The 27957-nt window shown below is 44.7% G+C and overlaps 1 long non-coding RNA gene across 1 annotated transcript in view; it reads left to right on the plus strand.

Moving 5' to 3' along the window:
• LOC140472593 (uncharacterized) overlaps window positions 1–27019 on the plus strand; it is a 32140-nt gene extending 5121 nt beyond the window's left edge. The window contains exons 2-4 of the long non-coding RNA XR_011957752.1: window positions 4893–5018; window positions 6030–6402; window positions 26722–27019. This is a non-coding gene — a long non-coding RNA (uncharacterized lncRNA). The remainder of the gene's footprint in view (window positions 1–4892; window positions 5019–6029; window positions 6403–26721) is intronic.
• Window positions 27020–27957: the final 938 nt, after the last annotated feature.

The raw sequence follows: 27957 nt of genomic DNA on the forward strand, positions 1-27957 counted from the left end.
TTAACATGTTGTAGAACCTCACCATCCCAACTGAAATCCCCGGCTACAATGTCTTTCTCCTGTGTGAATACGATGGGAAGTATTCATTGGAGACCTCACCTACTTCCTCTGGCTCCATGCACAGATTATCCCTTTGGTTTCTAACAGGCACAACTATTTAACTAGTAATCTTCTTCCTCGAACTGTATTGATAAAATACCTTGTGGCCTTTTCTTAACGGTATCTCCCAAGGGTATTTCAAGCCCATTCTTTGCTCCTCATTTTTAAGGACCCCTTGCACTCTCTATACTTTTGAAGTGCTTCGCCTGTTTTCATCGCACTGTACTTACTTTATCCAGGTCACGATATCGCGTGACCAGTATTCACTGCAGTTACTGCCGTTGTCTTTCACTCTTCTCTTCTGGGAGCACACTGGCCCAGAATTCTCCCTGTATCACTTTAACCTTGTTCCTTAATCCGAATATGAACCCAACTGTAAATAGTTCCTCCCAGTCTGTGTTTGCCAGATCCTGTCTCGTGATAATGATAATGCCCAGTGACAGTAATATTCTAATGATTAGGGGGCTTCTCCAAATTTTGGCACCTTCACTTCTGCACTATCCTTATTTCTTTCCAAAATGACTTTGACACTTAGTGTTGTGTCCACTATCCCAAAATCCCTACAAAAATCCTTATCCTTCTGTCTATCATCCTGTCCAGCATCTACAACCTACTCTGTCGGTAACACCCAGCCCTTACTGATCTACCCTCCAGCCTCTCCAGCACATGATATCACTGCAAACTTCTCCGGTCCTCACAGCACTTCTCCATCCTTTCATACAGCACCTCATTACCTCGAACTATTCAGAGAGTACGGAGGCATGGGATACAGGGAAACCTATCTGTCTGGATACAGAATTCCTGGCCTCTAGAAGACAGAGGACGATGATAGATACAAAACCTTCAGCCTGGAGTTCAGTGACCAGTCGTGTTCTGCAGGGATCAGTTCCCGGAACCATGCTCTTTGTGATTTTTATAAATGACTTGGATGTGGGAGTGGAAGATTGGGTTAGTAAGTTTGCCAATGACACAAAGATTGTTGGAGTGGTGGGTAGTGTGGAGATCTGTTGCTGGTTGCAACAGGGCATTGACATGATGGGGAGCTGGGCTGAGAGGTGGCAGAAAGAATTCAACCTGGAAAAGTGTGAAGTGATTCGTTTTGGAAGGTCGTAACTTGAATTTGGAATATTGGGTTAAAAGTAAGATTCTTGGCAGTGTGGAGTAACAGTTGGATGTTTGGTTCCATGTCCATAGATCCCTCAAAGTTGCTACCCAAGCTGATAGGGTTGTTAAGAAGGAATACGTTGTCTTGGCTTTCATTAGCTGAGGGATTGAGTTTCAGAGCCGTGAGGCTATGCTGCAGCTCTATGGAGCTCTGCTTAGACCACTCTTTGATATTATATTCAGTTTTGATTCTCTCATTACAGGAAGGATGTGAAAGCTTAAGAGATGGTAAAGAGAAGATTTATAAGGATGCTGCCTGGACTGAAGAATATGTCTTATGAAGAAAGTTTGAGGGAGGTAAGGCTTTCCTCATTGGAGTGAAGAAGGATGAGGGACGTCTTGGTCGAAGAGAACAAGATAATAAGAGGTGCAGACATAGTGAACAGTGATTTTTTCCCCCATGGCAGAAATGTCTATCAGAAGGGAGTATAATATTAAGGTGACTGGAAGAAGGTTAAGGGGAGATTTCAGAGTTTGGTTCTCCACAGAGTGGTGGGTGTGTCGAATGTACTGCAGTGGTGGTAGTAGTTAGGTGCGTTAAGGGCATTTAATAAGAGTCTTGGAAAGGCACATGGATGATAGTGCAAAATGAAATGTATGTAGGTTTGATCTTAGAGGAGGATAAAAGGTCGGCAGAACATTGAGGGCCCAAGGGCCTTATACTGTACTGTTTTATGTTCTACGTTCCGTATGGAAAACTGGGTAATATGTTCTGATCAAAGTAAAAGGATACGGCATCCAGGAGGAGCTAGTCAACTGGATATACAATTTACCACATGGTAGGAGACAGAGGGTCATTAGAGACATTTTGTTTTTCTGACTGGGGGTGTTTGTCATTTGGATAATTGATTTGGCTGAGAATATTACTTTCCTGGTAAATACGTTTGTAGGTGGCACTAAGATTAGTGATATACTGGACAGTGAAGAAGGTTAACTATGATAAAACAGGATGAACAGTACTGCTGGGATAGTGGGCTGAAGAATAGCAGATGGAGTTTAATTAAATAATGTGAAGTGTTCTATTTTGGTAAACCAAGCCATGGCGGGACTTGTACAGTTAATGTTCGGGCCCTGGGTAGTGTTGTCAGTCAGCGAGCCAGAGATGCAGGTACACAGCTCTTTGAAAGTGGTGTCTCAGGGAGACAGGTTGGTGAAGCAGGTGTTTGGGATGGTTACCTTCATTGGTCACAGCATTGAGAGTAGGAGTTGGGATGTCATGTTGTGGTGGACACTGGTGAGGTCACCATAAAAGCATTGTTGATCAGTAGGAGAAATACATCTGGTTCACTTACATCCTTTAGGGAAGGACATCTGACATTCTAACCTGGTCTGGCTGTCATGTTACTCCAGACCCACAGCAATATGGCTGATTCGGAGCTGCCCTCTGGGTAATTAGCATTGGGGCAAAGAATGCTGGTTCTGGTAGTGACACCCACATCCCATGAATGAATAAGTTAAATACATATGTCCCTCCATTCCTCTGTGAACCCCTCCAGCTGCAACAATCCGTACTGGCTTTGTAACACCATTCAGGCCCTGACCACTCTCTGTAACACTCTCACCACCTCCAGCACCTTCACCTCTCCCTGTTCCTGACCTGTCATCAAACCCTGACAATGATTTCCCTTCTCACTGCCCCCCTCCTGCAAGCAAACAGTTCACAATCCCTCTAACACTTACTGCCTAAACACTCTCTCACTTTAGAATTGTTAGTACTTTTTGGTGATCTTCTAAGCCTGATAATCTAATAAGATCCATTTGTCCTGAGTGAGGGACAGCAGGAAATTTCTTGCTGAGATTTTGACTGTTTCAATGGAATGTCCTTTTGTTGAGTGTTTTACATCATTCTTCAAGTGTTTTCAACTGTTTGCTTACAGACACACATTCTAGTCTGTTCATCCTGTTCACCCTTGGTCAGTTTTCCTCTCAAACCCATGTAAATGGGCTATTTTGTTTCACATTGTGTCTTGTCCATTCTGTGATTCATGTTAAAGCTTTAGAATTAATTAAATTTCACTTTATCCAAGTTTCCCAGAGGATCTCCCTGTGTGCCATTACTCATTCACTCAGCTTCATCAGACAAAAGTCGCTCTGAGATAGCTGCGTCCCTCGCCAGTTGCACAATGTGATATTCAAAGAAACACTGATGGGAAAAAAAAGTTCTCCTCTTCGAATATCACTCTTGTCAGTGTGATTGTGCTAGATTATGCGAATATTGAAGTTTCCCAAAATTATCTCAATGCCTTTGTTAAAAATTCCAATGAGTTCCTGTTTAATGCAATGATGAGCAAGGAAATCCTGTTCGGTGGCTAAAACTGTTCTGCTGCTTGTGACCTTGGCAAGTAGTAGCCAGAATTTACATTCAGACAGATTCTACTTCATGATCTGTGGCCAAATACTTTCTCTGTAATGCCTTTGTTACCCATGTCTGTCAGCGTTACCCAACCGTCCTTTCCCATTCTGCCTTAGACCCCACAAGATTGTGAACCATTGAATATTTATGTTCCACCTTTTGTTCGTCCTGTAACCATGTCTCTCTAGTGTCTAAATCCCATTTATCTCTGTGTCACAAATCCATCTACCTTATTGAAAATACTTTGTCCATTCCAAAATAAAACATAATTTACTCTTTCCAATAATCTCCTGTCACAAACCTGATGTACAGTTTTAGTTAAAGTTTTTCCATCCTGTTCCTGTCTGCTTGACTTCAGTCACATTCCCATGCTGTTCTGATGCTTCACTTTTTATCTTTGGATTTGGAAAGCTCCTTTCACTTGAACCCTGTCCCTGCATCCTCTCTATCAATTTAAAGCTCTGTCCATAAACCTGCCAACATAATTACCAATACTCCGTTCTCATCATGGTTCCACTGGATCCCAGTGCAATGGGATTGTTTTTATTTACTTGTGGGATATGGGTGTCTCTGGCTGCCCAGCCTGAGCTGCCTTTGAGTTGAGTAACTTGCTCGGCCATTTCAGAGGTAAATTGAGAGACAAACACTTTACTGTGGGTATGTCGTGCAGACCACGTGAGGATAGGCAGATGTTCTTCTCTTAAGGACCAGTGTCTTTTTGATGAACAAAGATTATTTTGGACATCAGCAATGGTTTCATACTTATTCATGAATTTGTAATTGCAAGTTGTTTTTAATTATTGATTTAAACTTCCCCCATTTCTGTTGGTGGGATTCAAACCTGTCTCCCCTGACCATTAGCTGAGGTTTGGGATACATGCTCTAGCAATAATACCACTCGGCCATCACTTCACCTGCTCACAGGTTGCTCATTCCTGATCGTTTATGCCAGTGCATACTGAAGCAAAACCCATTCTTCCTACACAATTATTTGATTCTGACATCTTCAAGCAGTCTGGTGATATCACTCAGTCTCTCTCCACGTGGTATCCCTCACTGTGGGGGTCTAACTGCTGCCGCTGTCAGTGTCTCTCACTCTTGCAGCTACTCCAGATCCTCAGCCAACAGAATTCTCCACTCCAGAGAGATGAGGCAGAACAGGCCAAGGATGCAGACTGGGATTTTCCAGATCTCTGTGTGACTTAGTGCCATTCTGTATGTGTAACCCTCAGTTCATCCGTCTAACATCCCATTCTGTCTATTTCTCTGTCTCCAGTAGGTTCATGACTAAATAGACTTCCCATCTGCTGGGTGTCTCGTCCATCACCACATTGAATATAGTTGGTCAGCCAGAAAGACAAAGGGAAGGGAGATCTGGAGTCTTCAATAAATCCTGCATGAGGTAAGATCACTCACAGCGCACAGAGCAGAGAGCAAGAGTGGGCTCCAAACATCAGCTCACAAGACATGACATAGATACAGTGCTGGAGGGGGAGCACAGTACACACACCCCTCAGGCTCAATCCCCACCCCTACTGTAAGTTCTGTTGTACTAAGACTCATTACTCTGCAACACTGTATCTGTGGCATGTCTTGTGCACCAGTGTCTTCAATAATTTGTAACTCCTATAACAGTTCCTGTCTCTGTAACCTCCTCACTTCCCGATAGCCCCTCCACATATTTGAAATGTACTGCATTCCAGACTACAATCACTATCACTGTGACTTGCTACAGTGTCTATCACATGCCTTATCTCCTCCTCCAATAACTGGAGACAGAGCCATGCAGCATAAAAGGGTTCCTTGGATCCAACTAGTCCATGCTGACCAGAGTCCCTGAACAAGTCATGTTTCCCTGCACTTGACCCATATCCCTTCAAACCTTCTCCTCTCCATGTACCTGCCCAAATGTCTTTTACATGTTGTTATTGTACTTTTCTCTACCACTTCCCCTGGGAACCCATTCCATGCCTGCACCATCCTCTGTGTGAAAAATGTTCTCCTCCAATCCCATCTAAGTCTTTCCTCTCCCATCTCATATTTATGCCCTCTAGAACACAGATCATGACAGTGCAGTACTGGCCTTTCAGCTCTCGATGTTGCACTGACCTGTGGAACTAATCTGAAGCCCAAGTAACTAACACTAGTCCATTCTTGTCCATATGCCTATCCAATGACCATTTAAATGCCCTTAAATTTGACGAGTCTACCACTGTTGCCGGCAATGCATTCCATGGCCCGACTACTCTGAGTAAAGAACCTACCTCTGGCATCTGTCCCATATCTATTTATTCGGATTAGTATCTACCTCAATTTACTGTCTCCCCTCGCATTAGGCATCGCGATCCAAGACAAAAGGCTCTCACTGTCCAACTCATCTAACTCTGTTTATGTTATATGTCTCAATTAATAGGCCTCAAATGTCTTCTCACGACCAGAAACAGATTCAAGTCTCTCAGCATTACTCATAAGTCCTTCACTCCAGACTCGGTAAAATCTTAGTAAGTCTCCTCTGAACCCTATCCAAATCTTCAACATCTTTCCTGTAATGCGTTGGTCTGAACCATAGTCAAAACTATGACTATGAACCATAGTCAAAATTTGAGCGGGAGCAGCGTCGAAGTAAAAGCGAACCCGGGAGACTACAGCAAAGGTAAGACAGTTCGTTTTAAAATTGCTTACCTGTAGCGGGCAGCGGTGTGTTTTTTTTTTCTCTCTCTCTCCACAGAAAGAGCGGGAGCTGCAGAGGAAGTGACGGCGAGCAGAGGGGCAGCCGGGAAGGAAAAGTGAGTATATAAGTCTGGAAGGATCTAAAGAAAGGGAATTCATGGAATGCTTACAGGATGGCTTTTTGGAACAGCTTGTCATGGAGCCCACAAGAGAGCAGGCTATTCTGGACCTCGTGCTTTGCAATGAACCAGACTCTATAAAAGATCTTAAAGTAAGGGAACCGTTAGGAAGTAGCGACCATAATATGGTAGAGTTCAGTCTGGAGTTTGAAAGGGAGAAGGCAAAATCTGATGTAATGGTGTTACAGTTGAATAAAGGTAATTATGAAGGCATGAGAGAGGAACTGACTAAAATAGACTGGAAGAAGAGGCTAACCGAAAAGACACTAGAGCAAAAATGGCAGGAGTTTGTAGGTATAATTGAGGACACTACAGAGGTTCATTCCCAAGAAAAGAAAGATTAACCGGGGAGGGATTAGACAACCTTGGCTGACAAAGGAAGTCAGGAAATGTATTAAAGAAAAAGAGAGATCCTATGAAGTGGCTAATAACAGTGGGAAATCAGAAGATTGGGAAGGATACAAAAGCCAACAGAGGATAACAAAGAGTGTAATAAGAAATGAGAGGATCAAATATGAAGGTAGGCTAGCCAGTAATATTAGAAATAATAGTAAAAGTTTCTTTCAGTACATAAGAAACAAACGACAGGCAAAAGTAGACATTGGGACACTTCAAACTGATGCAGGGAGCCTAGTGATGGGAGATAAGGAAATAGCAGGAGAACTTAACAAGTACTTTGCGTCAGTTTTCACAGTGGAAGACCTGAGTAATATCCCAAAAATTAAAGGGTGTCACGGGGCTGAGTTGAGTATGTTGCCATTACGAAAGAGATAGTGCTAGAAAAGTTAAAAAGTCTTAAAATTGATAAATCTCCTGGCCCCGATGGGATACACCCTAGAGTTCTGAGAGAGGTTGCTGAGGAAATAGCAGAGGCATTGGTTAAGATCTTTCAAGAGTCACTGGAGTCAGGAAAGGTCCCGGATGATTGGAAGATGGCTGTAGTAACCCCCTTGTTCAAGAAAGGATCAAGGCAAAAGATGGAAAACTATAGGCCAATTAACTTAACCTCGGTTGTTGGTAAAATTCTAGAATCCATCATTAAGGATGAGGTTTCTAAATTCTTGGAAGAGCAGAGTCTGATTAGAACAAGTCAACATGGATTTAGTAAAGGGAGGTCATGCCTGACAAACCTGTTGGAATTTTTTGAAGAGGTAACAAGTACGTTAGACCAGGGAAACCCAGTGGATGTGGTCTATCTGGACTTTCAAAAGGCCTTTGATAAGGTGCCACACGAGAGGCTGCTGAGCAAGGTGAGGGCCCATGGTGTTCGAGGTGAACTGCTGGGATGGATTGAGGATTGGCTATCTAACAGAAGGCAGAGAGTTGGGATAAAAGGTTCTTTTTCAGAATGGCAGCTGGTGACGAGCGGTGTCCCGCAGGGTTCGGTTCTGGGGCCACAGCTGTTCGCATTATATATTAATGATTTGGATGAGGGAACCGGGGGCATTCTAGCGAAGTTTGCCGATGATACGAAGTTAGGTGGACAGGCACGTAGTACTGAGGAACTGGGGAGGCTACAGAAGGATCTAGACAGGTTGGGAGAGTGGTCCAGGAAATGGCTGATGGAATTTAACGTGAGCAAGTGCGAGGTCTTGCACTTTGGCAAAAAGAATAAAAGCATGGTCTACTTTCTAAATGGTGAGAAAATTAATAAAGCCAAAGCATAAAGGGATCTGGGAGTGCTAGTCGAGGATTCTCTAAAGGTAAACATGCAGGTTGAGTCTGTGATTAAGAAAGCGAATGCAATGTTGTCTCTTATCTCAAGAGGGTTGGAATATAAAAGCAGAGATGTACTACTAAGAATTTATAAAGCTCTGGTTAGGCCCCATTTGGAGTACTGTGTCCAGTTCTGGTCCCCACACCTCAGGAAGGACATACTGGCACTGGAACGTGTCCAGTGGAGATTCACACGGATGATCCCTGGAATGACAGGTCTAGCATATGAGGAACGGCTGAGGATACTGGGATTGTATTCGTTGGAGTTTAGAAGATTAAGGGGAGATCTAATAGAGACGTACAAAATAATACATGGCTTTGAAAAGGTGGATGCTAGAAAATTGTTTCTGTTAGGCGAGGAGACTAGGACCCGTGGACACAGCCTTAGAATTTGAGGGGGTCATTTCAGAACAGAAATGCGGAGACATTTCTTCAGCCAGAGAGTGGTGGGCCTGTGGAATTCATTGCCACGGAGTGCAGTGGAAGCCGGGACGCTAAATGTCTTCAAGGCCGAGATTGATAGGTTCTTGTTGTCTAGAGGAATTAAGGGCTACGGGGAGAATGCTGGTAAGTGGAGCTGAAATGCGCATCAGCCATGATTGAATGGCGGAGTGGACTCGATGGGCCGAATGGCCTTACTTCCACTCCTATGTCTTATGGTCTAACTCCAAATGCGGCTGCACCAGAGTTTTGAACAGCTGCAGCATTATCTCATGGTTCTGACAGTCAATCCCTGTACCAATAAAAGCTCACACGCTGAATGCCTTCTTAATAACTCTTTCAACCTGGGTGGCGACTTTCAATGAATCCATGTCCATAGACACACTGATCTCTCTGTTGATCTGCATTACCAATATCTGCTTTACCCACATCCACCTGTTAGGTCACCTTCTCAAATACGTCAATAAGGTTTGTGAGGCATGACCTACCCTTCACAAAACCGTGCTGACTATCCCTCATCAACGTATTCACCTCCAGATGATTATAAATCCTAGCCTCTTTTACAAGCCTTTCCAACACTTTACCCAGAATCGGAGTAAGGCTCACAGGTCTATCATTACCCAGGGTTGTCTCTACTTCCCTTCTTGGTCAAGGGGTCAACATTTGCTATCCTCCGGCCATCTGGCCCTATTCTTGTACACAATGATGGCATAAAGATCAAAGCCAAAGGCTCGGCAATCTCCTTCCTGGCTTACCAGAGAATCCAAGGACCAATCCTATCTAGTGCAAGGGACTTATCAATTTTAACACTTTCCAGAATTGCTAACACCTTCTCCTTCTGCAGTTCAATCCCATCTAGTTATGGACCCCACTACCCTGGAGTAAAGACGTTGGCTAATCAACTTTCCTGTACCCATCATGGTTTTCTAAACTTTGATAAGGTCACCCCTCAGCCACCTACACCCAATGGAAATGAGAAAGACAATGATATAAATATCCCTGCTCATGTCCCTGCCACTACGCTGTCACAATGTTCTGGGATACACTTGTTTAGGACCTAGGGTTTTCTCTCCCTTTGTGTTCTAAGACCTCCAGTGCCACCTCTTCTGTAATAGGGACTCTTTACAAGCCATCACTGTTTCTTTCCTTTGTTTCCTAGTTTTTGTTCACAGTACGTTCTGACATGAAATGCTCATTTTGGCTCTTGCCCATCTCCTGTGGTTCCACACATTGATGGCCTCACTGATCTTTGAGGGGCCCTAGTGTCTCTCCAGTTGCTTTTTTGTACTTTTGTGCTGTAGAAAACCCGTTGCATTCTCCTTTACCTTATCTGCCAAAACTATCTCATCCCCCCCACCCCCATGTTACTTTCCAGCTTATCCATCCTCTCTGTTTCTGTCACACCCTCCAGTATCAGTAACATCTTCATCAATCCTTGCAGCATTTACAGTTTCAGAAAATGCTTCCTAAATCAGGATGATCAGAATTCTATGCAGTACTCCAAAGCTGTGCTGACTATCCCTAATCAATCCTTGTCTTTGGAATGCATATAACTCCTGTCCTGCGGACTTGCTTCCAACAATGTATGCACCACTAACATCAAGCCAATTGGTGTTGATGTCCCTTGGATTTCCCTCGGAGCCTTTCCTAAGCACTGGCACAACATTAGCCCCCCTCCTGGCTCCTTGGAGACACTGATAACTTCCGGCTATCAGTGATAGAAAAATCTCTTTTTGGGACTCCGCAATTTCTTCTTGAGCTTCTCACAATATCCTGAAATATACTGCATTATTTCCCAAGGACTTGTCTCCCTTATATGCATTTTAATACCTCTAGTACCTCCTGTTATCTGGAGTCTTTTGAAGACATCACATTTTTCCCCCTGACTTCACCAGTCTTCCTCCACAGTAAGTTCAAACGTGACATTTTCGTTTAGTATTTCACCCATCTCCTGTGGCTGGCTCCATTCATCTTCAAGGAGCCGTATTCTCCCCCTAGTTAATCTTGTGTTGTTAATATAATTGTAGAATCTCTTTGGAATTTCCTCAGCCTCATTTGCCAAAGCTTTCTCAGGTCCCCTTTGGGCCCTCGTGATTTCCCTCTTAAATGTATTACTCCACCCGCAATGTTCTTCAATGAATTCCCTTAATCCAGCTGGCTATATGTGACATGTGCCCCCTTTTGTTGACCAAAGCCTCAATACCCCCCCCCCCCCCCGTATCCAATGTTTCCTACTTGTGTCAGCATTGTCATTCACACTAACAGGAATATGCTGGCCCTGACCTTTCATTTTATCTCTCTTTTGAAAGTTTCCCACCTGCCTGACGTCCCTTTACCTGCAAATATCCTCCACAATCAATTGTTAAAAGCTCTTGAAGCAAGGCCAGTTTTGATCTTTAACTTGTGGACCAGGCTTATCCTTTTCCATCGCTATTTTCAAACTAATAGAATCGTGAGAACTTTGCGAAAGTGTTGCCCCACTAATGACTCAGTCCCTTTCCTTTCCTTGTTTCCCAAGGGGAGGTCAGGTTTTACCCCTTTCTGCAGTCTGACCATTTACATTCTGACTGAGACAGTTTTCTTAAATATGACTAACAAATTCTTCGCTCCCAAGCTCTGAACACTCTAGCAGTCCGAGTCTTGGTTTGGAAAGTTAAACTCCCCGACCATTACAATCCGATCATTCTTACAGATCTCTGAGATCTCCCGACATATTTGCTGCTCAAATTCCCACTGACTGTTGGGGGCCTGTAGTACAGTCATATCAAACTGATAACCCATTCTCATTTCTCAGTTGCACCATTATGGCTTCACTGGGCGTTCTCTGGAATATCCTCTCGAAGTCCTGCTGTAATGTTTTCATTGATCAAAAACTCCACTCCCCCTTCTCTCTCACCACCTGTTCTCTCCATCCTGTAGAATCTGTACCCTGGAACATTGAGCTCCCAGTCCTGCCCCTCCCTCAGCTGTGATTCTGTCATACCATGGTACCCCGGTCCCATGTTCCCGTCCATGCACTGAGTTCATCTGCCTTAACTGTTAGGCTTTTTACTTTCGAATAAATGCACTTTAATTAATCAGTTTTCCCTCTATTTAAATTCCTGTCTTGAAATTCTGTCCCAGCCTTAACCTTCAGACTGTAGCCTGAGACCATCTCCCTCACTGTGGACAACACCCTCACCTTCATGTCAGCTGCAAACTTACTAATGATACCTTCTGCTTTCACATCCAACTCATAAATGCATATAATACTGTACAAAATAATGAGAGGAATGCATAGAGTAAATAGCCAGAGACTTTTTTCCCCAGGGCAGGATTGACTGGTACGAGAAGTCATAGTTTGAAGATATTAGGAGGAAGGTATAATGGAGACATCAGAGGTAGGTTCTTTACGCAGAGAGTTGTGAATGCATGGAATGCGTTGCCAGCAGTGCTGGTGGAAACGAAGTCATTGGGGACATTTAAGCGACTGCTGGACATGCACATGGATAGCAGTGAGTTGAGGGGTCCGTAGGTTAAGTTACTATATTTTACATTAGGATTAAATCTCAGCACAACTTCGTGGGCCTATGGGCCTGTTCTGTGCCGTACTTTTCAATGTTCTATTTTCTATAATAAACAGCAATGGTTGCTGCACAGATCCCTGTGGTACACCCGCTGGTGAAAGTATTTCAAACACAAAACTTACCCTCCACCGTTGTGGATCCAGGTTGCCAAATTGCCTTGGATCCCATTGGTCTGTTAGGCCTGCGTTCCATGAGGGACTTTGTCAAGCTCCTTAATGAACTCCATGTAACCTACATCTTCTGCACTGCCCTCATCTAATCCTCAATCATAATTTCAAACAAAAATCTCAGCTGAATTTGGGACAGGATCTTTCTCTATCAAATTCGTGATGAGTATCCATAATCGATCTCTGCCTTTCCAAATGTTGATTCATTCTGTCAATCAGTATTGTTTCCAATGATTTCCCTGCCCCTGCCGTCAGACTATCTGCTCTGTAATTACCTGGCCTATCCCTGCTGCCCTTCTTGAATAAAGGAACCACATTTTCGATTCTCCAGTCATTCAGCACTTCACCTGTGGCCAACAAAGTATTAAACATATCCATCAGGGCCCCAGCAATCTCCTTCCTTACCTCCCATAGCAGGCTGGAATACATTTCATTGGGCACTGGGGATTCCTCCAACTTTATGCATGTGAAAAAATGGAACACTTCCGCCTTATTGATCTTAACATGTTCGAGAAACTTGCCATCCCAACTGAAGTCCCCGGGTACAATGCCTTTCTCCTGTGTTAATACAGATGGGAAGTATTCATTGAAGACCTCACCTACTTCCTCTGGCTCCATGCACAGATTGGTCTTTTAGTTTCTAACTCTTCCCTCAGTAATTTTCCTATCCTTACTATCTTGCTAAAATACATTCATTTTTCTGGAGCTCAACTTGCACTCCCTATACTTTTGAATGGCTTCACCTGTGTTTATTGCACTGTATTTTCTTTATCAAACTCACGATATCACTTGATTAGTATTTGCTGGACTTGCTGCCTTTACTATTCCCTCGTCAGGAACACACTGGCCCTGAACACTCACTGCATTGCTTTAACGTACTCCCACTTTCCAAATATAGACCCAACTGCAGATAGTCCTCCCAATCTCTGTTTGTCAGATCCTCTCTATTGATAGTGATACTGATAGGAGGTTCAGTTGTGAGGGGGCCAGACAGGAGGTTGTGTGGCTGCAGAAGAGACCCCAGGATGGTGTGCTGCCTCCCTGGTATGAGGGTCAAGGATGTCTCTGAGCAGTTACAGAACATTCTGAAGTGGCAGGATAAATATTCAGAGGTTAATGTTCACATCGGTCCACATGACACAGTTAGCCAAAGGGATAGTCTCCTGTGAAATACGTACAGGGAGTGCGGAAAGAAGTTAAAAAGCAATACCTCAAGGGTTGTGATCTCCAGAATACTCCCAGTGCCACATGCCAATAAGGGTAGAAATAGAAAGATTGGCTAGATGGATACGTGGCTGAGGAGCTGGTGGAGGGGGCAGGGTTTTCAGTTCTTGGATCATTGGGATCTCTTCTGGGGTAGAGGTGACCTGAAAAAGGGGAGCAGGTTAGACTTGAACCAGAGGTGCACCAGTATCCATGGGGGGAGATTTGTTTGTCTTACCCCAGAGGGTTTAAACTAGTTTGGCAGGGTTTTGGATTCTAAGTAAGAGACGGCCCATTGATCAGTCAAGGGAAAAATGCATCAGCCATCGAGAGCATGTTTTCTATCCAGGATATCTAGGGGCACAGTAAAGGGGGGGAAAAGACTTCTGGTTTAAACGACATTTATTTTGAGACATGAGACCTGACAGGTAAGGCAGACGAGATCAGAGCATGGATTGGCTCTGGGGACTAGGATATTATAACCATAACAGAAACATCGCTGGGAGAAGGCCAGGACTGGCAACTCAGTGTTCCAGGACAAGGAAGCTTCGGGCGTGATAGAAGGGCAAGTAAGTGAGGAGGGGGAGTTGTCCCTTTTGGTAAGGGAGGACATAACAACAGTGCTGAGAGAGGATACTCTTTCGGGGTGATCAAATGAGGTCATATGGTTAGAATTTAGAATCAAAAAGGGGATAGTCAGTCTGCTGGGATTGTGTTCTGGACCCACAAATAGCCAGCGGGTACTAGAGGAGAAAATGTGTAGAGAGATTGCAGGTACCTATAGAAATAATAGAATAGTATTGGTTGGAGATTTTACCTTCCCCTGGATTGCTTGGACCACCCGGAGTGTAAAAAGTCCTGTATGGGGTGGAATTTGTCAAATGTGTCCAAGAAAGTTTCCTCGATCAAAATGGAGAGGGTCCCACTCTACTCAGGCAGCTGAAAACGAGCCCTCCCCTCAGAAAAAGAGTTCAGTCATTTACTGAAGTGTCAGTCGGAGAGCACTTTGGGTCCAATGACCACAACTGTCCTCGTTTTAACATAGTTATGGAAAAAGATCAGGCAGGTCCACAGGTTAAGGTCTTAATCTGGAGCGGGGCCAATTTTGGGGCTATTTGGCAGATTGACCAGAGGTCGATTGGGTGAATTAAAAATCACACAACACCAGGTTATAGTCCAACAGGTTTATTTCAAAGGACCAGCTTTCGAAATCCAGGTGATCATTCTTAAAAATGAAAACTTCAACTAAATATGTTTGATATTACATTCCATGACACTGCAATTCTGTTGCTATAAATTCTTGGCATGTTTATTGTGCTCCACAACCACCTGCTGAAGGAGCAGCGCGATGAAACCCAGTGCCTCCAAATAAACCCGCTGGACTGTAAGCTGGGGTTGGGTGGTTTTTAACGTTGTCCAGCCCAGTCCAACACCAGCTCCTCCACATCATGCTCCTGTCAACTGGGTGAGTCTGTTTGAAGGAAATGGAATGACTGGCAAATGGGAGGATTTTAAAAGTGTGATCTCTGTTAGAGTGACGGGAAAAGCTGGCAGGTTTAGGGATCCCTGGCTGATGGAGGATATTGAGGCTCTGTTCAGGAAAAAGAACGCGGCACACGTTGTCTTCGATGTTTCCGTATCTACGTAACCTCTTCCAGTCCTGAAGACACGATCACTCGGTGGAGACACAACAACCCTCTCAGGTCCCTGCAGCACTCCCAATCTGTCGAACCCACTGAAAGCCTGTGACTCTACCGAACCAGTTCGGACAAGACTCACTCTCTGTGTAACATCATCCCATTGCTAACACCCACCTTTTCAATGTAAGCCCCTCCTGTATCTCCATCCATTTTCTCATCTCTATAACCTTCTCCAGCATTTACGCCCCTACCTGTGTAAATGTCACCCTCCCCTACAACCCTTCCCACTTTGACCATTCTGGAGGAGGTTACTAATGCTCCCTAATCTGTGAAACTGTCTCCAACCAAAATTACTGCCCTTCTGGAAAATCTGTCAGACTCCACACTCTTCATATCTAAATAATCTGCAAAGTTAAACGTCCTATATCTGTAAACATCTTCAGTCACGACTACCCTCCATATCTCTGTTTGGTCCTCCAGTTTATACAATCCACTTTATCTCTGTAATCTCCTCCATTCACCGAAAATCCTCCCTGTCTGTGTAAACCGCTCCATCCTACTAACATCCTTCTCTCTGTAAACTGCTCCATCCCTCCCAACCTCTCCATCTTCATGAACACATGTAGATAGTACAGCTCTCCACATTTCTGTAACATCCTGGGGCTCTATGTGCTCCCCGTGAAACCACCTCCACTCCCCACGACCCTCCCAGTCTGGGTCGTCTTCTCCAGATCAGATTATTGCTGTCTCTGTTACCTCCGACAATCCTAGTAAACCCTTCGTAATGTGTCTATTCATTCAGATCCCATTCTCTCCAGCCTCCTGAAACCTCTTCCTGCCATCGGAACTATCCCTATTTAAAACAAGGTACAGTACAGCACAGTTCAAGCCCTTCAGCCCTCAGTGTTGTGCCAATCTTTTATCCTACTCTAAGATCAATTTAACCTGCAGACCATTGAAAGAACAAAGAAAATCACAGCACAGGAACAGGCTCTTCAGCCCACTAAGCCTCCGCTGATCCAGATTCTATGTCTAAACCCTTCACCTATTTTGTGAGGATCTGCTCCCTGCCCATTCAGGCATCTGTGTGGATACATCTTAACTGATGTTATCATTCCTGTCTGTTCCTCCTCCGCTGGCAAAGTGTTCCAGGAACCCATCACTCTCTGCGTATGGGGGCCTGCCACGCATATCTGCCCTAAATCTTTCCCCTCTTACTGTGAACTCGTGACCCCTAGTAATTGAGTTTCGCACTCTGGGGAAAAAAGCTTCTTGCTATTCACCTTGTCTATAAATCCCATGATTTTGCAGACCTCAATCAGGTCCCCAATCAAACTTTGTATTTCTAATGAAAATAATCGAAAACTATTCAATCTCTCCATATTGCTAGCGCCCTCTATGCTGGTGCAACATCCTGGTGAACATCCTCTGCACCCTCTGCAAAGCATGCACATCCTTTTGGTAATGTGGAGACCAGAACTGTACGTAATATTCTAAACCAAACTCCTAAGCAACTGTAACATGACCTGCCAACTCTTGTACTCAATACCCCGTCCAATGAAGGAAAGTATGCCGTATGCCACCTTGACCACCTTACTGACCTGCGTTACCACCTTCAAGGAATAATAGACCTGAATACCCAGACATCTCTGTACATCAATTTTCCCCAGGACTTTTCCATTTACTGTGGGTTCACTTTTGAATTGGATCTTCCGACATGCATCACCTTGCATTTGCCAAGATTGAACTCCATCTGCCGTTTCTCTGCCCGCCTCTCCAATCCATTTATATTCTGTAGTATTCTCTGACAGTCCCGTTCACTGTCTGCTACTCCACTAATCTTAGTGTCATCTGCAAACTAATCAAGGAACCGATACCTTCTTCCAAATCATTGAAATGTATCACAAGCAACAGTGGTCCCAGCACGGATTCCTGTGGAACGCCACTGGTCACAGGTCTCCATTTTGAGAAATTAATTTTGCTGTCATTCATGTTCCTATCCAAAATGTATTTAAATGTCCTAATGTAACTGACTCTACCACCAATACTGGCAATACATTCCACTCATCCACCACACTCTGTCTAAAGTACCTCCCTCTGACATCACCCCTCAACCTTCCTCCAATTACCTTACTATTTTGCCTCCAAGATATAGCCATTTTCGCAATTGGAAAAAAAACTTAGGCCACCCACTCTATGTATGCCTCTCATCATCTCATACACCTCTATCAAGTCACTTCTCATCCTTTTTTATTCCAAACAGTAAAGCCCTGGCTCCTCAACCTTTCTTCATAAGTCCTCCCCTCCAGTCCAGGCTGAATCTTGATAAATCTCCTCTGCACCATCTCCAAAGCTTCCACGTTTTTTCTGAAATGAGGCAACCAAAACTAAGCACAATATTCCAATTGTGGTCTAACCACAGGCTGTATCAAGCTGCAGCATAACCTCACAGCTCTTAAACTCAATCCCCTACTAAGGAAAGCTGACACATCATTGGCTTTCTTAACAACCCTAACAACTTGGTTGGCAACTTTGAAGAATCTCTGGACGTTGACCCCAAGAATTTTCTGTTACTCCTCACTGTCAAGAATCCTGGCTTTAACCTTGTAACATTTCTCTGCAGAATCCTTCAATCTTAAACTCTCCAGATTTTGGTATTTTCCTCCAGTCCCCACTACACTCTTAAACTGTGAAACCTCTTCCAGTCCCTACAATCCTCCTTAGCTCTGTATCCTCTGTAAGCATGTGGTAGACGTGTGGTTTAGGCGATGGGTTAGAAATCCATTGGGGCTTGCCCACACAGGTTTGAATCCTGGCCAACAGGGCGGTGGGGTTGATTGGTGCAGTAGTTAGGAGATGTTCTCTAAAGTGCTCTGCGAGGAGATGAGGAAACTGATGCCTTCTCACATCTTGCTTCACAGAACATCTCCACGACACCTGAAAATCAACTCACCGCCCTGTGGCCAAACATTTGAACTCCCCCTCCCACTCTGCCGAGAACTTCGCCACTCCCTCACCACCTGAGGAAGGAAGAGAGAAGAACGTCTTATCTTCTGCCTTGGGACCCTTCAACCCCATGACATCAATGTGGACGTCACCAGTTTCCTCATTTCCCCTCCCCCCTTACCCGAGTTCCAACCATCCAGCTCAGCGCTACCCTCATAACCTGTCCCACCTGTCAATCTTCCTTCCCACCTATCCACTCCACCGTCCTCTCTGACCTAACAATCTTATCCCCATCAACAACCACCTATTGCACTCTCAGTGACCTTTCCCCCAACTCCCCTTCCCATTTATCTCTCCACCCCCGAGGCTCCCAGCCTCATTCCTGAGGAAGGGCTCCAGCCCAAAACATCGACTATCCTGCTACTCAGATGGTGCCTGACTTGTGCTTTTCCAGCAATACACACTCAACTCTGATCTCCAACATTTGTAGACCTCACTGTCTCCTCTTTATCAGATGAGCCAATGGAGTGAAGCGTGTCAGCTGGAGAGAAAGGCACAACAGAAGAACGTTTATTTATAAGGCTCCCGAGCAGCATTTCATTGTTCATCACTGCAATAAACAGGAATTTGTTGGAATTTGTAACAAAGACTCGAGGGAAAGCAGTCGAGTGTCAGAGGCTGAGGGGCTGGCCTTATCGAGGTTTATAATATCATGTGGAGCATGGTTAGAATAAACAGACAAGGTCTTATCCCTGGGGTAGGGGAGTCCAGAACAGAAGGCATAAGTTCAAGTGAGAGGTGAAAGATTTAAAAGGGACCGAAGGGGCAAATATTTCATGCAGAGGGAGTTGTATGTACAGAATCAACTGCCAGAGGAAGTGGTGGAGGCTAGTATAGTTGCAACATTTAAAAGGCACCTGGATGGCGATATGAATAGGAAGGGTTTAGTGGGATATGGGCTAAATGCCGGTAAATGGGACAAGAATGGTTATGACATCTGGTCGGCGTGGATGAATTGGACTGAGGGGCTTATTTCTCAGCTGTATATCTCTATGACTGTATGACCCTAATTGTTTTCCACTGTTCACTTACAACCATATATTTTAGTCGGTTTCCCCTGTTTACCTTGGTCAGTTCTCCACTCGCACTCATGTAATTGGCTTTGTTTCTGATGCTCGTGTGTGTTTTATGGTCACTTGAAAACTTGATAATCTCTTTGAATTCCACCATATTGCAATCTCCTGGAGGATCTCTGTGTTACATCACTCCTTCAGTCAGCTTCATCACTCAACGGTTGATCTGAGATAGTGACATCCCTAGCCATTTGCACAATATGTTACTCAAAGAAACACTGACAAAAACATTCAAACAGGAGCTTGCAGAATATCATTCTTGCCAGTGCGACTGTCCCAGATCATGCAAATATTGAAGTCTCTCAAAATTATCACACCACCTTTGTTACAAATTCCAACAAATTCCTGTTTATTGCAGTGATGAACAACGAAATGCTGCTAGGGAGCCTTAAAAATAAAAGTTCTTCTGTTGTGCTTTTCTCTCATAGGACATAGAATTCACATTCAGGCTGATTAAGCCACATCATCTCTGTACTGCCTTTGTACCACATCACTGTCAGGGTTATGCTCCTGCGCTCCTATTCGGCCTGAGATCCATTAAGGTTGTTTACCATTAAATATTTATGTTCCACCTTTTGTTCACACTGTAATTATGACTGTCTGGTGACTAAATCTCAGCTATCTCTATGTCACTAATCTATTACCTTATTGCAGATACTTTGGCAATTCCAGAAAAGAACATTATAATTTACTCTTTCCCACAATGTCCTGTCACAAACCTATTCACTGATGTACAGTTTTAGTTCAACTCTGTCCCTTCCCGTTCCTTTCTGCTTGTCTTCAGCCCCATTCCCCATGCTGTTCCGATGCTTCACCTTTCGTCTCTGAATTTGGAAAGCTCCTTTCACCTGAACCCTATCCCCGAATCCTCTCTGTAAATAAACCTACTGATATGACTGGCCAGGATACTGCTATCAGCAGGGTTAGTTTTAAAGCATTCATGGGATGTTGCTGTCTTTGGCTGGCCAGCACGACATGCCCACCCCGAGCTGCCCTTGAGCTGAGTGGCTTGTTAGATCATGTCAGAGGGCAGTTGAGTGTCAGTCCCATTGTTGTGGGTCTGAATTCATATGTAGGCCAAACCAGCTGCCTACAACAGATTTCCTTCCATAAAGGCTATTGAGTATTCACATGGGTATGCCTGACACCGGCATTAAATTCTGGATGAACAGTCTAGTGAGAGTAACACCAGACCATTGCCTGGCTCACTGATAGCTCCCTCATCCCTGAGTACTGATCCCAGTTCACCATGAATCAAACACTCTTCTTCCTGACTGTGGTTTGATCCTGATGCCTTCCTGCACTCTGGTGATATCACTCAGTATCTATCCATTTGGTACCTGTCACTGTCAGGGTCTAATTGCTGTCTCTGATTCCACCTTTTGCAGCTACTCCAGATCCTGAGCCAACAGAATTCTCCACTTCAGAGAGTCGAGGCAGCACAGGCCAGGGATGGAGACTGGGATATTTCAGATCTCTGGGACTCAGTGTCATTCTCCATGTGTAACCCTCAATGCATCAGTCTAATTTCCCATTCTGTCGATTTCTCTGTCTTCTGTCTGTACTCAGGATATTCCTGACTCAGCAGAATTCTCAACCCCTATCTCGTCAATCACCTCATTGAGGATGGTTAGTCAGCCAGAGAGAGATGAATTGTGAGATCTGAAACCTTCAGTAAATACTGCAATGAGGTACGGTCACTCACAGTGAACAGAGCAGAGCGTATTTAAGGGATTGATGTTTGATCCAGAAGACACAACACAGATACAGTGTTGAAGGGTGAACACAGAGCATGAAGATCCCAGGCTCAATCCCCACCCTCTTGTTTACTTTCATTTCTGCTGTACTGAGCCTTCCTCTGACAATATAGGAAGTTCACAGTTATCAATCCAGGCCTGTGCTGTCTTAGTGAGGATCAGTACAACAGAGGGGAAAGCAGGCCTCCCTTAGGAAGGTGGTATTGAAACCTGGGATCTTTCTGTTCTAGGTTCCCCTCTCACACTGTCTCTTGTCGTGTGAAAGCGTCATACAGCAAGGAAACACACCTTTTGGTCCAACTCATCTGCACTAGTGTCTTGAATGCTTGTAATTCCCAGGAAATGTCTTATTTCTGTAACCTCCACCCCTCCCATAATCCTGCTATATATTTGAAACCTACTCCAATGCTGACGACTCTCTCAATTTGTAAATTGCTCCAGTCTCAATAACATGCCCAATCTCAATAACCTCATCCTGGACTCAGTACAATAATCCCTATTCCTGTAGTCTTGCAAAACAACTACAGTCCACCCTGTCTCTGTAAAGTCCTCCAGCCCGGACCAAAATACCGACCTGTGTATCTTTCTCAAGCCCCAAGAGACCATGATATCACTGTAACCTTCTGCAGGCTCGATCATATTCCTGCCTCCTGGCCTATAGCACCACACGACCTCAGTAACAATCTCCTATCCCTAAAGACCTCCTTATCTATATAAACAGCTACAGAACCTTTTCCAGCTGAAACAACACCATATACCTCTATTTGCTCCTCCACATCCTACAACCCTCCCACCATCTCAAACTCTCTGTTTGTGTAACTCTGCAATTTGGGGCATCATGATGGCTCCGTGATGAACACTGATGCCTGACAGTGGCAGGGACCGAGATTTAATTGCAGGCTTGGGTGACTGTCTGTGTGGAACTTGGATATTCTCCCCATGCCTCCGTGGATTTCCTTCAGGTGCTCTGGTTTCCTCCCACAGTCCAAAGATATTCAGATTACGTGAATTGGCCATTCTAATTTGTCCATCGTGTTAGGTCGGTGTGGACTTGTTGGGCCGAAGTGCCTGTTTCAGTACTGTAGGGGATTTAGTCTAATCTAAACTCTACCTCTGCGTTCCATATTAAAGTCCCTAAAAATATATCTCTATCCACAAATAACCCCAAACCCTCCAAACCGCCCAGTCTCTGTAAACTCCGACAGCTCCATCATTCATCCTTTTCTATGTAAACTCTTCCAGTCCTAAAACCCTCTGATAATGTGGAGATCTTACCATCCTCCCTATCTGCGTCATCCTCTGCGTAAGGTTGCTGCACCACTCGCAACCTGTGGAACCCACTCCAATGCCTGTGACTCTCTCAATCCAGTTCCTACAAAACTCTCTATCTATGTAACCTCCTCCCGTCACTTCACCCGCCCTGTCAATGTAAGCTCCTGCTGTCTCTTTATCTTTCTAATCATGTCCATAATCTTCTCCAGCTCTTACACCTCTATCTGTGTAAACGTCACCCTCGCCCAGAACCCTCTCTACCGCAGGAACCTCCTCCAGTGTGTGTAATGCTTCCTAATATGTGTTATTGTCACCAAGCTCTATTGATGTTCCTGTCTCTGTAAGCTCTAACAGACTGTCCAGCTCTCACATCCATTTAATTTCCAGAACCTTAGTAGCCGACATTGACAAATGTCTTCATTAACTACAGCCTTTCACATCTCTGTTCGTTCCTCAATTCTATACAACTTTGTAATCTCAGTAACTAGTACCATTCCATAAAATACTCACTGTCTGCGTAAACTGCCCCATCCTACAGTGAGAAGCCTCACTGTCCTTTTGATCACCTGTGGTCCGTTCAGATCTCCCTGTATCTTCCCTGACTCCTTTGAATACAATGATATTCTTCATTCCATGCAATTCTCGTTCTCTATCTCCAGACATTCCAACTCCCCTGATTGATGGAAGGTTATTGATCCCTTGCAGCATGTTTAACACCTGTAGCAGCCTCCAACTCCTCAATGCACCCTGTCGCTGTAACCTCCTCAAATACTACAGCTCACTGTCTTTGTAACATCTTCCAGCATCTCCAACCCTCTTGATTTCTGTAACCTCCTCCATCGCAGCACTCCACATCTCTGTAACTGATGGGAATGCTGCAATCCTGCCTTCATAGACCCCACTAACTCTCTGAACTCCTGTGGCCTTACAATCCTCAGTATCTCTGACTTCTTCAATCGCAAAAATTCTCTCTGGCTCTGTGAACTTATCCAGCCACTTTGAACCTCCCTATCTCACTGATCCCTGCAGATCCAAGTACTGTCCTTGTTAGTGTAATCCCCAGCACTAACAATCCTCCCTATCCTATAAACTCCATAAGCTCCAACCACCATCCCTATCTGCGTACACTCCAGACCTACAACCGTCCCCATTTCTGTAAGTCCTGCATCTCCAATTGTCACCCTTTTCTGTGCAATCTCCAGTCCCTCAAATCTTCCCTTTCTCTAAAAACTCCTGCAGCTCCGACCACCACCACTATCTCTGTAATTTCCAGTGCCTACGCCCCTCCTTTTCTCCAAAACCTCCTGTCGCTCCAACTACCATCCATATCTGTGTAATCTCCAGTCCCGACCACCTTCCAGTCTCTGTATCTCCTGGAGCTCCACCTACCAGCCCTATCTATGTAATCTCTAGTCCCTATATTCCTCCCTATCGCTGTAACTTCTTCTGGACTGATAATCTTCTACCTCTATGAGATATCTTTCATCCCGACAACCTATTTGATCTCTAACCACCAACAGTGATCTCAAACCATCCGAACTCTATAACATCCTCCAGTCTCCCTGCTTTTCTATGTAAGCTTCCCTAGTGCCTGCATTCCCCATTATCTCCGGTTACAGATTCTTGCTCAGGGGAACAACGTCTCAGTACCGAACCTGTAAGAACACAAGGATAATTTTGCCTCATTTTCTAAATTCTAATGAGTTCAAGTTCAACCTTCTCCACCTACTCAATCAATAACCTTCCATTTTGAGCAACAGTCTGTTGAACCTTCTCTGGGCTGCCTCCAATGCAAGAACATTCCCCCTCAAGATAGGGGACCGAACCTGTTCACAGTATTCTCAGTGTGAGCTGACTGGAACTCTCTATAATTGTTACAGGCTTTCCCTACTGTTATTCTCCATTCCCTTTGGAATCAATCCCAGCATTCCACTTGCCTTCTTTATGACCTGCTGACCTTGTATACCACCTTTCTGAGGTTTATACACAAGGCTCCCCAACTTACTCTGTGGTGCAGCTTTCTGCAGTCTGTCTGAAACCAAGAGGTGACTGCAAAAATTAGGAAAATGCCCGAGTGCATGGTAAACGATATGGCAGAAAGGACAAATGCACACTTAGAAACCTATGGAATAAGCACTGTCCACAAGACCATCGGATACAAGAATAGAATTAGGCCATTCAGTCTATCGAATCTGCCACACCATTCAAATATGGCTGTATTTTGTGTGAGCCCCATTCTCTCAGCTACTCCCTGTAACCATTGATCTCTTCGTTCATGAACAGCCTATCTATCTCTGAGTTAAATGCACTGAATTACTTACTTCCATAGTCCCATGAGGTAGTGAGTTCCACTGATCCATCACCCTCTGGCTGAATAAACTCCTTCACATCTCCATTCTAAAGGGTCGTACCTTCACACGGAAGATGTGCCCTTGGCCCCTAGTCTCTCTGCCTAGTGGAAACATCTTCCCCACATCATCTCCATTTAGGCCCCTCAGTATTGTGTAAGTTTGAATGAGTTTCAGCCACTGCCTCCTAAACCTCATCGAGTACAGATCCAGAGACTTCACCTGCTCCTCATATGACAAGCATTTCATTCTGGGCTCATTCTTGGAAAACTAGTTCTTGTACCCCTTCACATTTTTTTCCAGACTGTTAATGCATGACATGTACAGCGTGGTCCCAACACTGACCCCTGCGGAGTTCCCCTCATCACCAGATCCCATCGTGAAAACAACTCCTTTATACTCACTCCCTGTCTTCTGTCAATCAGCCAATCCTCTATCCATGCCAAGCATGTTGTTCTGAACCTGAAATTCCATTTCATAAACCCTGCCGGATTTGATTTCCTGTCTGGCTGTAAACAGCAGAGTAGATAAAAGGGAGGAACGGTTTGTCGGGAATTTTATAAATATTTCAACAAGGTCCCAATGAAGAGGAGGATAAGCAAAATTAACATGTGTGGGGTTGGAGGGAATGTACTGGCATGGTATGGGAATTCTTTAACTGAAAACTAAGCGGGCATAAATGGATTAGTGCTTGACCCCTAACTATTCACAAAGGGATTCGATACATTTGATGGTGGACAAAATCGACTGATTCCATGTTTGTTGCTGACATCGAACTCGATAGGAATGTGGGTTGTGTGGAGGAAGCAAAGGGGACATGAACAGTCCATGAGTTTCCCTTGTTCAAATTCATTGATGGGATGTGGCCATCACTTGCTCGGCCATCATTACCTTCCCATTTGTACTTCCCTGGAGAAGGTGATGGTAACCTGCCTTCCTGACGCACTGCAGTCCTTTTAGGTGCAGGGACAGATACAGCGCTGGGAGGATGGAGTGTGGCTTGGCAGTCACTTTGGAAATGCTGGTGTTCCCGTGCACCTGGAACTAATGTACTTCCAGGGTATAGTGGTTCCGGGTTTGTGAAGGACTGTTGAAAGAGCCTTCCTGAGTGACCTCCGTGCTGCTTGAAGATCTTTTATTTATTTATTCACTCGTGGTCATGAGCATTGCTGGATGTATTGTTGATTTGGAGTTGTCCCTGAGAAGGTGGTGGTGAGCTGCCTTCCTGAGCCACTGCACCAGCCGATGGAAATGCTGTTATCTGTATCCCCTCCAGCAGGCCACAACACTCCTCATGTCTGTAAATGCATACAGACAATGCAGCTCTTCCTGTATATGTGACATCTTCCTCTACCGACAACACTTATTGTTCATCAGAATGTCTCACCACCTCCATTCCCATCTACACTCATGATCTCTCAATTTTTTTTATTCTTGTTTAAACTTCTGATCATCTATAACCTCTTCCTTTCTAAATTTGTAACCCCTCGGTATCTGCAACTCTCCATATAACTGTAATCAATGACAGCATAGGTTCCCTTCCTTAAATCTCTGTGAATTACAGCGGCTGGTTGTGCTAAATTGGTACTTTCATCCCCCTTATCCATGTTAGCTCTTCCAGCCGCTGCAATCCCACTAATTTGCAATGCTCCCATTCTCTGTACCTCCTTATGTCCTGAGGGTCCTTGAATATCACGAGTGCTTCAAACATCTGTAACCCCCCCAGTTACTGCGAGTCTTCTAACTCTGTAACATCCAACAGTCTCCAGTACCGTACAACACTTACTGGCTGTCAATTTGAATTTGTTGAAGTCAACACATCTCAGTAAGTAGCTCACAAAAAGCCCTTTAGAGTCTACAAGGCTCCGTAACCAACAAACCACCATCTCTCTATTTCTTTTGCCTCCCTCAGTGCCTACAATCCTCCCTGTATCTTCCAGTAACCTGCTTTAGACACTGCAGGTCTGCCTACCTCTCCAGATAACCTGTTCCATCCCCGACAGCTCGCTCAATCACTGTAACACCCTCTGTATACTCTCAACCTCCTCTTTTCCTCTGTCCTCCAAGGCACAGCGGCGATCCTATGTGGGAGCAGTGTGGAGTGGGATATTATACATCTCAGCTGAGGCTTGAGGCCTACCATTAGCTGGGAATGACAAAGGGAGAAAACCTGACCTTGAGCAGCACAAAGCTGGAGAATATAAATCAGCAGCGAGGATCGGGGCCGACTGGGACTTGGCGTTGGAGAAACAGCAGAGCAGGAGGCTCTAAACCAGCACCAAGTCACAAGGGAGTGACCACGTGAGGGAGCAACTTGAAGCAGGAACATGAGGCTCACACTCACCTGTGTGTTACAGAAGCACCAAAGAGGGAGGATATAAATCAGCACTTAGGATCAAGGCCTAATCATGCCTGGGAGTCACAGACATGGTGACCCTGTGAGGGAGCAGAGTGGAGTGGGAGCTGGAGGATTACATGTACCTGGGAGTCACAGAGACAGTGACCCTGTGAGGGAGCAGAGTGGAGTGGGAGCTGGAGGATTACATGTACCTGGGAGTCACAGAGACAGTGACCCTGTGAGGGAGCAGAGTGGATTGGGAGCTGGAGGATTACACATACCTGGGAATCACAGAGACGGTGACCCAGTGAGGGAGCAGAGTGGAGTGGGAGCTGGAGGATTACACGGGCCTGGGAATCACAGAGACGGTGACCCAGTGAGGGAGCAGAGTGGAGTGGGAGCTGGAGGATTACACGTACCTGGGAGTCAGATAGATAACTTTCTGCTACTTGGACCTGCCTGCACCGGGTTTGACAGAAGGGCTCGAGCCATCACAGAAAAGGTTATAAGTTTCATTGGCTTATAATGACGCCGTTATTAGCGACTGTCAGTTAACTGCTGTAAGTCAGCAAATGTATTTTGTCAACTTTTGAAATAAGAGTTGAACTCACAACTAAGAGGAAGAAGTGAAATTCTGAGCCAATATAATAAATTATCCTCAGTAAGCCATAGTGGAATTAGAGAGTTAACCATATTGTTATTTCCCTGATATTAACTTAATTAATTACTAAGAATGAAGTTACTCTAGACATGTTGCATTTTAAGACATGACAAGACATGTTTGTCAGATGGAAAATGTGTTCTGTTACATTGGGCTGTTATAGCCCCTGCTCGTGTCCTAGTTGGACACTGGGTGTTGGAGCTCAGACAGTGACGAGAGACTCAATGGGACATCTGTGATGCTGAGAATTAGGGGATAGCACATACACAGAGCAGATCACCCTGCAGACATGACACCTGAGAAG

This window comes from Chiloscyllium punctatum, unplaced genomic scaffold (genome assembly GCF_047496795.1).
Source record: "Chiloscyllium punctatum isolate Juve2018m unplaced genomic scaffold, sChiPun1.3 scaffold_375, whole genome shotgun sequence".
NCBI lineage: Eukaryota > Metazoa > Chordata > Chondrichthyes > Orectolobiformes > Hemiscylliidae > Chiloscyllium > Chiloscyllium punctatum.